This window comes from Triticum aestivum, chromosome 7A, assembly GCF_018294505.1.
Source record: "Triticum aestivum cultivar Chinese Spring chromosome 7A, IWGSC CS RefSeq v2.1, whole genome shotgun sequence".
NCBI classification, from domain to species: domain Eukaryota; kingdom Viridiplantae; phylum Streptophyta; class Magnoliopsida; order Poales; family Poaceae; genus Triticum; species Triticum aestivum.
The window spans coordinates 551,354,135-551,371,399 of NC_057812.1; positions in this window are offsets into that span (position 1 = coordinate 551,354,135).

Below are 17,265 nucleotides of genomic sequence, written 5' to 3' on the forward strand. Positions count from 1 at the left end.
ACAATGAAAGTTCACTCGAAAAAACCAAGAATGGATCAAGGCGACTGAACAAGCAGTTGAAGTCATCATGAATGTTCATTCGACCTCTGGACAGGACATTTTCGAAGCGCAGAAGCTGAATCGGAGAGGTTATAAACTCCTTCTCCACTCGAACCCTGAACCATTCAGGGGCTAATGATGAAGATATGTACCTAGGGTAGGGTCATAGGCCTGACCTAGACACCCTCCCCTAGGACGTCACCCTAAAACCAGAAGCATTCGAAGAGGAGTCATCATCCACTCGACCATGAGGACTTCCACTCGGAAGACTTGAAGTCACTCGACCGCGGAAACTGTCACTCGACCACCAAAAGGTCTAAGGTCGCTCCGAACTACAACGTTCAGACATCACCTCATAGATTTAATGGTCATTATGTCTCTTTATTTACTAGCGTTACCAGTAACGTCTCCCCTTTAATGTACCTTAAACCCTTTGTAACGTGGGCCGGCTGGGGTCCTGGCGCACTCTATATAAGCCACCCTCTCCACAGGCACAATGGTTCGCATCTTTTGTAAACTCACACACACATATAATCCAGTTGACCGCCTCAGGGCACCGAGACGTAGGGCTGTTACTTCTTCCGAGAAGGGCCTGAACTCATAAAACTCATGTGTACAACTACTCCATAGCTAGAATCTTGCCTCCTCATACCTACCCCCCATTCTACTGTCAGTCTTAGATCCACGACATCCATCACTGATCCAATGCCTACGAGCTTTTCATATATTGTTCTTCGCTTATTTACTTTCCGCTACTACGGTTACAATCACTACAAAACCCAGAAATATTACTTTTGCTACCGTTAATTTTGCTATCGTTACCACTACTATCATATTACTTTGCTACTAAATGCTTTGCTGTAGATATTAAGTTTCTAGGTGTGGTTGAATTGACAACTCAGCTGCTAATACTTTAGAATATTCTTTGGCTCCCCTTGTGTCGAATCAATAAATTTGGGTTCAATACTCTACCCTCGAAAACTGTTGCGATCCCCTATACTTGTGGGTTATCAAGACATTTCTGGTGCCGTTGCCGGGGAGCATAGCTCTATTCTTTGAGTCACTTGGGATTTATATATGCTTGTCATTATGAAGAACTTGAAAGATAAAAGAACCAAGATTTTTCCCTCAACTACGAGGGGAGGTAAGGAACTGCCATCTAGCTTTGCACTTGATTCACCTTCTATTTTGAGTAAGCTTGCGACACCTAAACCTGCTTCTGCTATTCATTCTGATATGTCGCATGTTATTGATGATGCCACTTCTGCTATGCATGATACTTATGATGAAACTACTTCTATGCTTGATACTACTATGCCACTTGGTGAATTTCTCGATGAACAACTTGCTAGGGCTAGAGAGAATGAAATTATTGAAACTAATAATATTGATGAAAGTGATGATAAAGATTCTCCCCCTAGATATGAATTGCCTGTTGTTCCTGAGGGTTATGTTATGGATGAAGAAATTGCTAGAGACTTTCTTGCTTGCAATGATAGAAGTGATCTTAAGAAACTATTAGCTAAGCTTAAACAAAAATCTCTAAATGCTAGAATGAAATATGATCTTGCTTATGCTACTTCACCTATCTTTATTACTGATAAGGATTATGATTTCTCTGTTGATCCTGAGTTAATTACTTTGGTTGAATCTGATCCTTCCTATGGCTATGAATCTGAAACTGTTGTGGCACATCTTACTAAATTAAATGATACAACTACCCTGTTCACTAATGATGAGAAAACTCGCTACTATTATATCCTTAAATTATTCCTGTTCTCATTAAAGGGTGATGCTAAGATATGGTTTAATTCTCTTGATCCTGGTTGTGTGCGTAGTCCCCAAGATATGATTTACTCTTCTCTGCTAAATATTTCCCCGTTCATAAGAAACAAGCTGCTTTAAGGGAAATATATAATTTTGTGCAAATTGAAGAAGAGAGTCTCCCACAAGCTTGGGGGAGGCTTCTCCGATTACTTAATGCTTTGCGTGATCATCCTCTCAAGAAAAATGAAATACTTGATATCTTTTATAATGGACTAACCGATGCTTCCAGAGATTACCTGGATAGTTGTGCTGGTTGTGTTTTCAGGGAAAGAACAGTTGATCAAGCTAAAATTCTATTGAATAATATTTTGACCAATGAAAATAATTGGACACTTCCTGAACCAACTCCCAAGCTAACTCCGAACAAAAGGGGTATTCTATTTCTCAGTCCTGAAGATATGCAAGAGGCAAAGAAATCTATGAAAGAAAAATGTATTAAAGCTGAGGATGTTAAGAATTTACCACCTATTGAAGAAATACATGGTCTTAATTCATCACCTATTGAAGAAACACAGGGTCTCGATAAGCCGACACATGTAGTAAAGGTAAATTCTCTCTATAGATATGATAAAGCTAAAATCCCTCATGCTAAGTTTGCTAGCCAATGTTTGCATGATTTTGATAACTTTATGGTTAAGCAAGAAGATTTTAATGCTTATGTTGGTAGACAATTGAAACATAATGCTTACATGATTGAACACTTGAGTGATTATATGGCTAATGTTAAAGGTGAACTTAAACTTATTAGTAAACATGCTTCTATGGTTACCACTCAAGTAGAACAAGTACTTAAGGCTCAAAATGATTTGCTCAATGAATTGAACAATAAGAAAAATGATAATGATGTTAGAGTTATGACTAGAGGGGGTAAAATGACTTAGGAACCTTTGTATCCTGAGGGCCACCCGAAGAGAATTGAGCAAGATTCTCAGAGAACTAATGTTGATGCACCTAGTCCTTCTAAAAGGAAGATAAAGAAAAATGGTAGGACTTTGCATGCTTCTAGTGAACATGTTGTTGACACACCTGAGAATTCCAATGATATTTCTATTGCTGATGCTGAAACACAATCTGGTAATGAACATGAACCTAGTGATAATGTTAATGATGATGTTCATGTTAATGCTCAACCTAGCAATAATAATGGTGTAGAAATTGAACCTGTTGTTGATCTTGATAACCCACAATCAAACAATCGACATTATGATAAGAGAGACTTTGTTGCTATGAAGCACGATAAAGAAAGAGAACCATGGGTTCATAAACCCATGCCCTTTCCTCCTAAACCATCCAAGAAAAAGGATGATGATGATTTTGAGCGCTTTTGCTGAAATGATTAGACCTATCTTTCTGCGTATGTGTTTGACTGATATGCTTAAAATGAATCCCTATGCTAAATATATGAAAGATATTGTTACTAATAAGGGAAAGATACCGGAAGCTGAAATTTCCACCATGCTTGCTAATTATACTTTTAAGGGTGGAATACCAAAGAAACTTGGAGATCCAGGAGTACCAACTATACCATGCTCCATTAAAAGAAACTATGTTAAAACTGCTTTATGTGATCTTGGAGCCGGTGTTAGTGTTATGCCTCTCTCTTTATATTGTAGACTCGATTTGAGTAAGTTGACACCTACTGAAATATTTTTGCAAATGGCTGACAAATCAACTGCTATACCTGTCGGTATTTGTGAGGATGTGCCTGTTGTGGTTGCAAACGTTACTATTTTAACGAACTTTATTATTCTTGATATTCCCGAGGATGATAGTATGTCTATTATTCTTGGAAGACCCTTCTTGAATACTGCAGGGGTTGTTATTGATTGCACCAAAGGCAATGTCACTTTTCATGTTAATGGTAATGAGCATATGGTACACTTATTGAGGAAACAACCTCAAGTCCACAGTATCAATTCTATTGGAAAAATTCCATCGATTATTATTGGAGGTTTTGAATTTCCTCTTCCTACTGTCAAGAAGAAATATGATATTCTTATTGTTGGGGATGTGCATATCCCCGTTGAGGTAACCTAGTGTTATTTGAAAATTCTCCGGTATCATGCTATTCGAAATGGGTTTGTTAACAAGACCTGATCAACCTTGTTAGTGGATTCCTTTTGATGCACATGAGATGGATGAATTTAGAAAACACAACTCTCTGTACCCTCTTTTTACTTTCTGTTATTTATATTAAATAAAGCAAAAATAGTATTTTTCTATCTATTTTCTAAATTATCAATGCAATAAAAAATACCTCAAAAATAAAAGTTCTCCAAATGCCCTAAAAATTAAATATGATTTTTTCTAGAATATTTGAGAATATCTGGCACTAAGAACATAGCAGGGGGAGCAAGCACCTGGCCACGAGGGTCCAGGGCGCGCCCACCCCCTGCCTCGTGGGCCCCATGGTGGCTCCCCTCCACTTATTCCAGCTACCACACACTCCTTCCTCCCACAAAAATCACTAGCCAGCTCAGACCCGAGTCCAAGCTCATTTTGTTGCCATTTTCGATCTCCTTGCTCATAGCTCCATTCACAAAACTGCTTTGGGGATTATTCCTTGGTATGTGACTCCTCCAATGGTCCAATTAGTTTTTGTTCTCGTGCTTTATTCATTGCAAATTTTTGCTGCTTAGGTGACCTTGTTCTTGAGCTTTCATGTCAAATTTATATGGTTCAAAGTAGTTTTAATGCATGATATAGCCTCTAGGCACTGGTAGGAGTAGTTTCTATCAATATTGTTGAGTTTGGTTCACTTTTATTTTGAAGTTACTAAAAATTTCAGAAGTTTTCAAAAAAAGATGAAGAGATTTTTGAGGGGCTCATCGAGCCGAAGCTCAAAGGATAAACAAAGTGAAGAGAACAAGAAGCCCAATTATAATCTCCCTCGCACCATGGAGGTTCGGCCGTGTGAATGGCCTTGTGATGATTTCTTAAGAGCAACCGGGATTTATGATGATTTCTATGAATTGGCTGAGAATGCAGGCCTCACCGCCTTCCTGCACGACCAACATGAACATTATCTCTTACCCACCAATATCTTTGTGCAAAACTTTCATTTCCATGCTAGGAGCTCACCACCTATGGTGGAATTTTATTTATATGATGAGCATAAGGAGATGTCACTTCGTGATTTTTGTCAGGTTTGTTTGATCCCTTTTGAGGGCAGTGTAGACGAACCGCATCGTGACGATGTGGAAGGGTTTATTGATACAATTGCTGTAGGGGAGACGAGGAAAGTTTCCGATGCAAGAATCACTAGCATACATATTCCCGCTTTATGTTACTTTGCAATGTTTGCTAGTAGATGCTTAATTGGTCGCGGAAACTGTGGCAACCTTAGTGCCCCTGATATTGTTATTTTGTGTCGTGCCTTGTTCCGTGATGACACATTTAGTATGGGCTCTATTGTTGCAAAGCTGTTAAATCTTAACCGTACTAAGGGCCCCGTCCTTGGAGGCATCTTCGCCTCGCGCCTCTCTGTACATTTTAACATACCTATTAGGCATTATGAGAAAGAAGAAAAGTTGCTACCTCCTGTTTTTCTAGACTATAAGAGTATGGTAGCACATGATTTTATTGTTAAGAATAAGGAAAAAATGCTTAAGTACAAGCTGATATTTGATAAAAATCACCCTAAGACTATTACTTTGCCTGCTCCTTCCTTGTTTGACTTATCTGCAGGCAAGTACCTTCTTCCGCCAAAGGCCATTCACGCCTACCGAAACCCCACACCAGTTACAGAGCCAGAGCCGGAACAACAATTTGATCCTCACCGACAGTCTGTTTATTAGTGGAATCTGGAAGAGATCATCAACCAGTGGCACCAGGGGGATTCTTCTCAGTACGACCCCAGCTACAACTTTGGATATCCACCAGGCCAACCATGGCCATAGACCAACTTAGGCCAAAAGCCTAAGCTTGGGGGAGTACATATTTCTCACCGACATTACATTCATGTTCACACACTCATGCTAGTTGTCGGTGCTCATACTTTTTCATTGTAATATCCATGTTAGTTTATTTTCCTTTTTATGCTTTCTTCTTGTGTGTTTGATAAACCTTAATAAAGAAACAAAAAAAATAGTTGTAGCTTTTTAGCTAGTTTACTTTTCATGCTGTAATAGTAGTAATTAAAAAGAAAACCCAAAAAGATTTCTCGTTCTTCTTTTGCTTGTTGGGAGCTTTCCCGTGTAAATAGTTTTATTTCTTTTCTTATTCTTTGGGGGTCGAGAGGAGAAGATCATAATGAAAATGTTGAGTGGCTCTTATATGCATTATTGTTGATCTGACAAAGAGCCCATATTACCTTGTCTTCTCTCTTGAATTTAATGCTTGCAGATTCCAGCTTAGTCCAATGCACGTGCACTATTATTATTATCCACACTATTCGGTCATGCAAGTGAAAGGCAATAATGATGATTATATGATGAACTTATTGAGATGAGAAAAGCTGGTATGAACTCGACCTCTCTTGTTTTTGTAAATATGATTAGTTCATCGTTCTTGATTCAACCAATTATGAATAAACATGTTTGCAATGACAATTAGAGATTGTAGTTGCTTATGCCATGCTTAATTAGCTAGGAGCTTATAATGGTTTACCTTGTGTGCGAACATGCTATTAAAATGGTTGTGATGTGGTATGTTAGGGTGGTATCCTCTTTTGAATGATTCGAGTGGCTTGACTTGGCACATGTTCACGCATGTAGTTGAAACAAAATCAACATATCCTCTACAATATTTATGTTCATGGTGCATTATATCCTACTCATGCTTGCATTCGGTGTTGATTAATTTTAATGCATGTTCATGACTGTGGTCGCTCTCTAGCTGGTCGCTTCCTAGCCTTTTTCTAGCCTTCACTTGTACTAAGAGGGAATACTGCTTGTGCATCCAATTCCATAAACCCCAAAGTTGTTCCATATGAGTCCACCATACCTACCTATATACGGTATCTACCTACCGTTCCAAGTAAATTTGTACGTGCCAAACTCTAAACCTTCAAATAATCATTCTGTTTTGTATACTCGAACAGCTCATGTATCCACCAGGGCTATCTGTATCTTCCATGCTAGGCGGGTTATTTTCAAGAGGAGTGGACTCCGCTCCTCACTCACGAGAAAATTGCTGGTCACCGGGATGCCCGGTCCCATGCTTTATGCAAATCAAATCAAAATAACTGCAAACAAAACTCCCCCGAGACTCTTGTTAGTTGGAGGCACTCGTTGTTTCGAGCAAGCCATGGATTGATGCTTGTTGGTGGAGGGGGAGTATAAACTTTACCATTCTGTTTGGGAACCGCCTATAATGTGTGTAGCATGGAAGATATCGAGATCTCTTGGTTGTTATGTTGACAATGAAAGTATACCGCTCAAAATATTATTCATATCTATTTCAAAACCGAGCTGTGGTACCTCTACAAATCCATGCTTCCCTCTGCGAAGGGCCTATCTATTTACTTTTATGTTGAGTCCTCATCCTCTTATTAAAAAGCACCAGTTGGAGAGCACCGCTGTCATTTGCATCCATTACTATTAGTTTACATTGAGTATGACTTGGCTGGATCTCTTTTACCATGAATTACAATGTCTAGTCAGTCCTTGATCTTTAAAGGTGATCTGCATTTATGTTTTGCGGTCTCAGAAAGGGCTAGCGAGATACCGTCTTGTCGTATCATATCATGATTATTTTGAGAAAGTGTTGTCATCCGAGATTTGTTATTATTGCTCGCTAGATGATTATGCCATTGATATGAGTAAACATGAGATCTAAGTGTTATTGTGAATATGGTTAGTTCATAATCTTTGCTGAAAACCTGAATGCTGGCTTTACATATTTACAACAACAAGAGCAAATAGAGTTTGTAAAAGTTTTTCTTTATCACTTTCAGTTTATCAACTGAATTGCTTGAGGACAAGCAAAGGTTTAAGCTTGGGGGAGTTGATACGTCTCCGTCTATCTACTTTTCCAAACACTTTTGCCCTTGTTTTGGACTCTAACTTGCATGATTTGAATAGAACTAACCCGGATTGACGTTGTTTTCAGCAGAATTGCCATGGTGTTATTTTTGTGCAGAAATAGAAGTTCTCGGAATGACCTAAAAATCAGCGGAGAATTATTTTGGAATATATAAAAAATACTGGAAGAAAGATCCACGTCAGGGGGCCCACACCCTGTCCATGAGGGTGGGGGCGCGCCCTACCCCCTGGGCACGCCCCCTGCCTCGTGGGCCCCCTGACGCTCCATCGACCTCAACCTTGACTCCATATATTCACTTTCAGGGAGAAAAAAATCAAGAAGAAGGATTCATCACGTTTTACGATACGGAGCCGCCGCCAAGCCATAAACTCTCTCAGGAGGGCTGATCTGGAGTCCGTTCAGGGCTCCTGAGAGGGGAATCTGTCGCCATCGTCATCATCAACTTTCCTCCATTGCCTATTTCATGATGCTCACTGCCGTGCGTGAGTAATTCCATCGTAGGCTTGCTGGACGGTAATGGGTTGGACGAGATTTATCATGTAATCGAGTTAGTTTTGTTAGGGTTTGATCCCTAGTATCCACTATGTTCTGAGATTGATGTTGCTATGACTTTGCTGTGCTTAATGCTTGTCACTAGGGCCCGAGTGCCATGATTTCATATCTGAACCTATTATGTTTTCATCAATATATGAGAGTTCTTGATCCTATCTTGCAAGTCTATAGTCACCTATTATTTGTTATGATCCGTTAACCCCGAAGTGAGAATAATCGGGATACTTACCGGTGATGACCGTAGTTTGAGGAGTTCATGTATTCACTATGTGTTAATGCTTTGGTCCGGTACTCCATTAAAAGGAGGCCTTAATATCCCTTAGTTTCGAATAGGACCCCGCTGTCACGGGAGGGTAGGACAAAAGATGTCATGCAAGTTCTTTTCCATAAGAACGTATGACTATATTCGGAATACATGCCTACACTACATTGATAAACTGGAGCTAGTTCTGTGTCACCCTAGGTTATGACTGTTACATGATCGATCGCATCCGGCATAATTCTCCATCACCGATCCAATGCCTACGAGCTTTTCATATATTGTTCTTCGCTTATTTACTTTTCCGCTGCTACTGTTACAATCATTACAAAACCCAAAAATATTACTTTTGCTACCGTTACTTTTGCTATCGTTACCACTACTATCATATTACTTTGCTACTAAATACTTCGTTGCAGATATTAAATTTCTAGGTGTGGTTGAATTGACAACTTAGCTGCTAATACTTGAGAATATTCTTTGGCTCCCCTTGTGTCGAATCAATAAATTTGGGTTGAATATTCTACCCTCGAAAACTGTTGCGATCCCCTATACTTCTGGGTTATTAGCGGCCATTGTGTATGAATGTTTTTCGGAGGCGGTTGCATGGTGTCTAGATGAAGCTACAAACCTACCCCGGTTTATACCTTTGGGCGTCAGGCCGGTAGGTTTCACGGGTCGGAGTTATTAGAAAAGTAATTTCCTTGTACTACCGAACATTGGTCTCACGCGGTTTCGGGCGAGTAGAGGCTCTTTTGGCGCTTCGTTTGAAATTTTGAAACACAAGCATTCACATTTAGAGTACTCTTGAACTTTGAGGCTAAACTAAATAGACAACGTTAAATTTGACCTTGTATGTTTGAAAACCTCATTAAATTATCCGCTTCTTTTTGAAATTTTGACACTTGAAAATCCTATAACTACGATTATTTTGGAATGGAGGAGCTAAATTTGAATCTATTTTGTACACGACTACATATGTTATTATGTACAAAATTAGAGCAAAGATTGGTGCCCCCATAATTTAGGTATGATTTACAAATGCCATGATATCAAATTCAAATAATTGAATGTACTTCATGTTGAATTCGATTTTTTAAACCACCTTAAGTTGAATTCAAATGTATGCTAGTTCATAGGTAGCTATTTATAATGTTCATTGTGTAACTTTCTTATGTATAATGTGCTTTACACACACAACATGAACTATACTCACGTTTATATTCTATTGCTAAAGCGATGCATAGTCTAGAGTTCAAAATACTAACTATGTGGATCAATTGTGTCGAATAATAACATAGAGATGCTCAAATTCGATAGAATCTAGATGTCTGATGGATCAATGACCATTCCTTACGCGAATTTCAAATATCATGATCCCATCCTAATATTTGGATACAATTTATATCTTTAATCAATGTGTACATCAGTCTTTTACGTGTAGTTTCACTCTCCACCGGTGGTCTCTCACACATGCTCACACACTCTCTCCCGTGGTGTCTTTCTCGCACACATGCTCTCGATATAACCCTCCCTCCCTCTCGTAACCATTTACGACTGTTTTCACTAACCTTTATCACAAGCACTCTTCCTCTCGCAAGCATACACACGCACAATCCCCATCGACCCTTTCTATATACATAGACCTGCCTACATGTCTCCTGTACGCACATTATCTTTAGGCCTCTCTCTCACGCATTGTCTCACACCTCTCTTCCTAATCGACGAGTATGATTCTAGCAAAGCATTATGTAGGATGCCCCATAAAGTTAGGTTGGATGAATAGTAATATCAGAGATAAAGGGGTTACCTTAGTCTGAGAACGTAGGGTTACAAATCCTAGCCGGCTTTGTTAGTGGACCCAGAGTCCTTCACAATTATGCTATCTTTGTCTTGTACGACTAGTCAAACGTGGGCTCCCTAAATGCGTCACGGGCCGACCAATGTGGCGCAGGACGGAACCGAACGAAGGGCCTCACCTCGACCCACCGGACTTCATGCAGTGACACACCCTCTGCCCCCACGTCTCATTATCTTCTCACACCCACACATACCAAAACAGACACCACACACACAAAAAATTCTCCTAGTGCCTCTATCCACTCCCCCTTGCATATACACACTAAAGGGAATCTCTTGCCGTGACGTCATATTCGTCTCTCTCTCTAGACCACTCTCATTTCTCGTGCTATCTCTCCGACGCCCCCCTGCCGGCCCCTCTATCCATGCCTCTCTCGAATACGTAATACACACACATACCTCTCTAGGCCCTGCCAAATGCATCAACTACACATTCACACATGTTACATCACATACCCCATTGATCTAAAAAGCCCTCTCTTCACGTTTATTTCACATACAACATTCCTTTTGAATAAAGTGTGGCCAATAAATTATTTTAGAATTTCTACATATATACAACATTACAAAGTTATATGGAGGAGTATGAACGCTAATTTGCATTGCATGGTGCGCACAATGATATTTATTCTGCACTGTGAATTTGTATATTTTTATACTATATATAAAGTTAGTCATAATAAAGATAAACGAAGAGCATCTCTCTCTCTCCATCGCATACACCCCCTCTACGCCCTTTTCACGTACGCACACAAACTATCTCCGGGTCCTCTAAAAGTAAGCCCACACACGCATGTTTCATCTTTCTCTCGCGATATATACAGTGACGATCATTGTATTTGAAGCGAAAGCACGCTACGTACATTGGACTTCACAATCCACTCATTACAGTCACCATTTACATTTTGTAGTTATTATACAGTCACGGGCTCACGGTACAACTCTGTATTTGCTCAAGACACAACTAGTTGACCAGTTAAACGTTCCATGTGGCACCTCTAGTGTTGCATCATATTATCTCACTACCATTGGGCCCACCTATCATCTTGTATCTACTCTACATCTACACTCTTATAAAATATAAAATATACTCTTATAAAAATAGAGTTGGTGATGATAGTGTGCCTGCCATCCTGCAATATAGGCCGTCCGATTTATATCTGACAGATAGGAAAGAAACTATGACAATTTTGCAAAAAGGTACCCACACACCTCTCCACATTTGCAAATAAGGCCTTCCCTCGTTCATCCTTTTCTCTCACAGGATAAACTAGTCATACAAATGCATCTTGATGTTACATGCAACGCACGGGCATCTTGCTAGTAAGAATGAAAACAAACGACCAAAAATATTGGATGGTGGTTCGAAGTCATGACCGCGGGCACAACGGACGAGGTGGCCTTGTATTGGTATGCTGAGCCGTCTGTTTTAACACACATGAGCTGATGTGGTGATTATACACACACACACACGCATGCACATGAACTGCATGCACGCAACACTCACACGAACACATGCACCCACGCACGCATGCAACACTCACATGCACACACGCAGCCACGCACGCATGCAACACTCACACGCACACACGCTTGCATGCATGCACACACCAGAACACCACACGACCAACACAAACTCTCACGCTCAAGTGCTCAACCTACACGTGCATGCGCACACATCAGGCCCTGACAGACACATACACAACCAGGTGATTCCCGCGCACGGGTTGGAGTCTTGTCGCACCTGCGTAAATTTGTGTTTATCTAACCTTTTCCCTATGCGAACTGACAGGTGGGACCCACAAGGAACATGGTCAATTTAACTAGTAAACATGGTGCCATGCAGACCATTTGGCCGGTCAATAGAGTGCAATCCGATGTTGAACCATGAGCAAGTGACCGTATAATCACCGCAAAACGTATATAGTGACCGTAATCAACTTATTCCGAAGTTCGGTGAACGCATTACGCTTTTCTCTCTGTAGGCCCTCCAAAACTACATCTCTGCATGTTCTCGCATGTTACATCTAACAACTATGCAATACAACACTACTACTACACTCTAACACAATAAATCATATGTGTTTTTAGTTTTAGTAGATATCATATTGTTACTTAATTATTTAGTTTGCATACATTGAAATTGCCTTTGAAATGTATGGCCAGTATCATATACCGCGCGGGAAAAATCCCGCCCTTTCCTGTTTAATCGGGTTTGTATCGATGGATCATGCGAAACAGCAAAACTATAATACTATACAGTACAAGTGACAGTTCACTGGGCCGTCATGTCGTGTACTCCTCCTTCGTAAGAGTGGAGCGCTCGCTTTCATAAATCTTCTAGTCCCTTTCACCGACATGTGGGACATCAAGCTACCGGGTCCATGTGCCATACCGAAATACAGTGCAGAGCAGCCGGGGTGAAGCACCCAGTCATGGCGCCGACGTAGTAATGAGCAATGAGGCTCAAATCACAAAGCTGCACCTTTCCCGCAGTTAAGTTGGAGGGACGAAGTAATAATGCTAAAAAAACAAGTTGGAGGGGCAAAGCAACCATCATTTCACTCGTTGCTGAATCCGCTTCTCCCTCATCTTCTTCAAGTTAACCACGTGTTGCTTCTGCCGTTGTTCTGCCTCATGTGGGACGCGGATCAGCTTGGTAAAGCACTGACACGTGGGACCGCATGTTAGCAAACCGCCAGGACAACGTCCTCTAAAAATAAGACACCTCCCCCTCCATCCGCGCGGCAAAATCACCTCCTTTTTACTAATCTTGATTCTATAATTTTTTAGATCAATATAATTGAGATTTGTATAGATAGCACACAGGAGCAAAACCAAGTGGTACGGTTAAGGGCATCCACAATGTGTAGCCAAATGTGAAAATTGCTTTTGGCATCGTGGGAACCATTGTGGCCGGTGTTGCCAAAGCCAAAAGGATGGAACCGAAGCTCCCTGATTAATTGATTGAAGGAACAGAAAAATGCAACGTCTCTCCTCTTTCTCCCGTGCTTGGACGCATGTGCAGTATAGAGCACAGAGTCTACTCCCCTGTCCCTTCTATCACAAATCACAAAGCAGTGAGGCATCAAATCACAAAGCACGGATGAAGCAACCATCATTTCACTCTTCACTGACTCCGCTTCTCCATCGTCTTCTTCGAGAAACCATCTCACCGCACTAAGCTGGACGGACGAAGCTATTGTGTACGAGTAGTACTAGTACATATACGCGTCCTTTGGTCCAACGGACTTCCTGGATGCAAATAAGACGGTTCTCTCGGCTTGTAGGCGGCACTTGCGAATGACTTACCGTGGTCTCCCTCAATGGTGTTCTCTGTCGAACGCACTTCGCCAAACCACAACGTTCGAGATATCGTCGACGTCACCGCAATGGGGAAGGAAGTCAAATATAGTTACTACCTCCATTTTTTTGTACACAAGGCCATTATATCAAAATTACAATTTGCAAAAGTCCACTAACACTAATCGAGGCAAAATTGATGGGGTTTGCTTCGTACTAGCAACCAAGGGCATTAATATCCCCTACATGCATGCGGAAGTGAGAAGGTTGGTTTGCATGGCGCTACATTAATCAAGCGATGAGGAGTGAGATGGTTAGCTCTTTGGGATTTGGAGAAAAAATACACATTAATTGACACGTGAAATGAGGATTTGTATCAGTTAATCCCGCGAAGGAAAACCCCGCCTTTCTTTTTTAACACTAGTACTCCTAGTACGTAGTACGTAGTAATTATCCTGTTTGGGTCTAGGCCTTGCATTACCATACTTCGCCACACATTTTTGCCAAGCTTGCCTAAAGTTTTCAAAATGAAAAGGAGGTACACTTGCGCACGGCTGTCACGGTCGCACCGCACCCTCACACGGTCGCTCCTGCACGTCGCGGTCGCACTGCACCCTCACACAATCGCTCTTGCACGCCGTAAACCCAACCATGGGAACGCACCCTCACTAACACGTGCCGTCGCATGTGAACAAACCAAACTCAGCCATCCTACCGCTGACACATAATTTTCGTTCATAGAGTATGTTTATCCAACCGCATGTTGGGGAGTATCCGTACGGCCCGTGCGGTAGTCTGTTGGGGAAGAAGAAGAGGTGAGGAAGAAGGGTTAGGAGACGTAGGATATTCATCCAATCGCCTGAAATGGTAGACTGACCCAAGTCAGGCGACTTGCATAACAATATATGTTTTTACACAGCAAAAGATCCATAAGAATAACAACATAAAGAAAAACTATCACTACTCGCGGAACGAGACGACCTCGTCGTCTTTGTCTGCCGGCGCGAACCGACTGTAGCTGCCGATGTGTGTCTCCGCACCATGGTTGTCCTCGGCCTCCAGCTACTCATTCACGCGGAGCATACGGGCGCTCTGCACGGACGAGAGCACTGCCCGGTTCAAGTCAAGGACATCCAGTTCCGCCTGCAGGAGGGCCTTGATGGCAGCGGCATCCGCGCGCTCCGCGTCGAGTCGAGCCTCCGCCGCCCGGTTCAAGTCTAGGACGTCTGGTTCCGCCTGCAGGAGGGCCTCGATGAGAGTGGCATCCGCGCGCTCCGCGTCGAGTTGAGCCTCTGCCGCCCGGTTCAAGTCCAGGACGTCCGGTTCCATGTGCAGGAAGGCCTCGATGCCAGCGGTATCCACGCGCTCCACCTCAAGTTGAGCTTCCGCCGCCCGATTCACATCCACGACATCAGGTTCCGCCTGCAGGAGAGCCACGATGGCAGCAGCATCCATGCGCTCCACCTCAAGTTGAGCCTCCGCCGCCCGGTTCACATCCACAACATCTGGTTCCGCCTGCAGGAGAGCCTTGATGGCAGCGGCATGCGCGCTCCGTGTCGAGTTGAGCCTCTGCCTCCCGGTCCTCCTTTAGTATCGCCAGGTTGAACCGCTGGTCCACCTGCACCATGGGGGACTCGGACGCCGGCACGAAGTCGACGTCCATCGTCTCATACCCATCGGGGGCCTTCTGCACCGCAACCTCCGCCATGAACATTGGATCGACTTCCTCCTCCTTGTAGCTTGGCTCCAGAGAACTCGGGGATTGGCCCGCCGCAAAGCGATCTTGGGAACGGAGGTCTGTGGCGCCGGCCGTCGCCACGATTTATGCGTGGCGCTCCGGCGTCAGCATCTTGTAGTACGTGATCTTGTGGCGCACCATGGCTTTCCGGTGAACTAGGGGACGCTTGATGCAGGCTAGGGGAGCGAAAGGTGGGGGAAGGGGTTGGAGATTAGGTGTGGTTTTAGGGAAGTGGCTGGCGTAGGCCGAGCAGCGAACGTTCTAGTGTGAAATGGTTCCGGTGACGACCGGTTAATCGGTTTTGATTGTACATCACTCTTGTCGCGTTCGCGTTGCATCCCGGCACGCTGGACCCTCAATGTCGCTCGCCGAACGGAATGCGCTTCGTCTTGCGTTTTCGCTCGCTTGTGGACCGCAGTTGAGAGCAAACCAACGTCCCTCCCCCTCCCCCACCCGCGTCATTTATACTACCACTCCCTCTATTTTATGCGGAGTAAATTAAAACAGAGGGAGTATACTACGGATGAGGATCCCCTGACACGGCCGAACCCATCGAGTAACTGACATGCGGGGCCTAGCAAGCATGGGGCCCGCTAGTAAGTGACCAAAAGGGAGGGTAAGTCAGGGATACCTACGTCAGAGGATCCACTTCCACTACTACTCCCTCCTTCCATTTACTATACAGGGCCTAATGCGTTTTTCGAGGCTAACTTTGACCAAATGTTAGAGTAATATTATATGACATGCAAGTTACACAAAGCATACAGTCAAATTCGTATGTGAAAGGAGCTTCCAATGATATAATTTTCACATTATACATCTCATGTACTATTAATCTTGTCAATAGTCAAATGCGGTTTTGAAAAACGCATTAGAGCATGGTTAATAATATAGCCAGTCGATGGCTATAAGGAACTGCCATGTCATCTATAGCCATCATCTATTATATGAACTCATACAGTAGTGTGGGCTATAAGGTTGGCTATTTCCCGCAAAAAAAATTATAAGGCTGGCTAATGTATTAGTACTTTTTTCCATCTCTTTCTTCATATTTATTTTATTTAACTAGGAATGCGTATATAGCTAGGCTCTTGCATGAGAGCTCACTCCCCTTACTTTTTCACATCTCTCTCCTCCACATAGGCCCTATATAAATGGAAGGAGGGAGTACTACTATGAGCATTGCATACTGTAGTACAGATGTTGTCAGTACTCCACTAGTACTATTGGACAGGGAGCTTAAAAAAGTTACTATTGGACTGGCTATACGTGGCGAAATCCTAGTAGGAAGAGCATGCGCGAGAACAAGCACATTCACGTGGTTGAAAACAAATTGGAAACCATCTCGAGTACAAATCTAGGAGTATGTACGAATCTAACAATATTGATTGGGTGTTGTTGAATGTTGATACTTTTTTGATCAAAGTAGAGATAATTTGACTACACATGAAACTTATACATAAACTAGAAAGGATAGGAGGGAGTATATTGTACGTTCAAAAATGAAACGAACATTGAATACCCTTTATATATGATTTGCGGATGCTATGATCACCGGTTCAAAATTTTGAATCCGCCTTAGGTATCACACATGCCCCCACTTGTTCTCTCTCAATTTCATCTCAGGGTCCGGAGATCGATTGAAAGAGGACTAGGGTGGGTACAATACGTTCGTTTCGCTTATGGACGTACAATATACTCC